This window comes from Sinocyclocheilus rhinocerous, unplaced genomic scaffold (assembly GCF_001515625.1).
Source record: "Sinocyclocheilus rhinocerous isolate Xijiao unplaced genomic scaffold, SAMN03320098_v1.1 scaffold433, whole genome shotgun sequence".
NCBI lineage: Eukaryota > Metazoa > Chordata > Actinopteri > Cypriniformes > Cyprinidae > Sinocyclocheilus > Sinocyclocheilus rhinocerous.
This window is the reverse complement of record NW_015627897.1, coordinates 1222313-1224438: the sequence shown is the minus strand read 5'-3', so window position 1 is coordinate 1224438 and position 2126 is coordinate 1222313.

Here is a 2126-nt window from a genome sequence, read left to right as displayed (position 1 = left end):
GAAGAAACGCTCAGTGCAGCAAAATATTGAGAAAACCCAGTCCAGAGCATTCAGAACCTCAGACTGGGCAGAAGGTTCACCTTCCAACAGGACAATGACCCTAAGCACACAGCAAGGGTGGCTTATAGACAACTCTGTGAATGTCCTTGAGTGGCCCAGCCAGAGCCTGAGCTTGAACCCAATCAAATATTTCTGGAGAAACCTGAAAATGTGCTTCTGCCCCTATCCAACCTGACAGAGCTTGATAGCTGAAGAGGTGAGGAGAAGAATGGCAGATAATTGCCAAATGCTGATTAGCTAAGCTTGTCACATCAAACAAAAAAGTCTTGAGACTGTAAAGGAGCTTCAGCAAAATATTTAGTTATATTATATTGTTTTTGCTTTGTTAATATGGTGTATGGAGTGTAGATTGATGTGGAAAAAAAGTAATTTAAAGCAGTTTAACATAAAATGTGAAAAAACTGACGGGGTATGAATACTTTCACAAGGCACTGTATGTATGCATGTATATATAGTACATTTAAAGATTAACAAATTAATGAAATTAATATAATAAGCAGTACATATGCATACATATGTTTGACTAGACTGATAGACAGACACAAAAATTCTAGATAGCATCAAATGAAACAATGATTTCACCCAAATGCTTTTGAATGAGATTTATTTAAATAGGACAATTTCATAAGAATGGTTATAACACAGGAAAGCCACCGTAGATGAACATTTCTCTAAATCAGAGACTGTTCACTTTCAGTTCATATATTCACACTTTGGTGAAAAAAATCTCATCTGTCAGCACAGGCAACACTGCTGTTTCTCAGTTGCTTTTTCTTTTCCAATGAGGGATTAATAAAACATGAGCACAATCTCCAAGTGCCAATCATGGAGGCCATAAAATGTGACATTAGAATTAGTAGAAGCTGCTGTAAACTACCCTACAAACCCAGTTCAGACGCAAAGGTGTTTGATGCGCTGAGAATGATTACCATGCATTCAAACGGTGTGAGGAAATGACCTACAGAAAGGAAAAACGGAGACTTGCGAGTTAAGAAAAATTAAACAACGGGTGTCACATCTGTTCACATACTGTACTGAGCTCGATCTCTCTCGCCATTTCTGATATTAGTGTAAACACAGCGCTCATATTTGCCCTATTAGTTTAACAGAAAGGCCAACTTTTTGTTCATCACAGCCAGGCTTGACAATGCAGTGTTTCGGTTCTATCTACTCCACGTAGTGCTTGACAGTCAGTACCAGTAAGCCTCGTAACCACTTGGCAGTCATGTAAAGAAATACAACAGTGCTTTCAATATATCATCTGCCTCCTCTCACACTACAAAAGGTGCATACATTTAAAAAAGAAAACGAAAAACAGGTTAAAAGCATTTGAGACTTTAGTTGTTAGTGAGTGAATGTCACTCAAGTTTGCTCTCATGGAACATCTGGTAGTGTGTTCGCTATAACAGCCGTCGTAAAGTTCAGCCAAACATCAACTAAAACGAGATGGTTCATAAAAACAAGCGAGTGGATGTTTCAGTCGATCTCAGCTCAAACCAAACACCTAAAATGTCCACATCCAGAACTGCACTTGACAATGAGAGCAATTGGTTGAACCTCATGTAAACGGTCGAGAACATTTCCGGGTCATATTTCATCACCTCAAAAACAAATCAATTATATTTGAATTAAAAAAAAAAAGAAAATATTTTAGGAGAATATTGAATAATTTTAATAGTATGGAATTTATAATATAAAAAGGGATACATTTTTTTTACTATAATACTCAAATTAAGTTGTTTTGCATTTTTGTAATGAGAATTTTGTTAAATTTTGATGGATTTAATTAAATGATGCAAACAAGCCAACTGGTTCTAAAAATAGGCTTAATTTTCTTTATGCAAAATATACTTTATTATTTTTTTCCTTTTAATTTTGGGGTGAAAAATGACCCAGATATTTCTGTGTGAGATTCGTGCAATTCTACTTTTTATCCATTGTATATTTGCATGCAATTAAGGCTACTGTTACCCTGCTGTTAAAATGCCTCTGATTCAGATGTGCAACGTTCTGGAAAGGTTGTTAACCTCCAGCAAAAAAAAAAAAAAAAACATGAGGCAAAAATG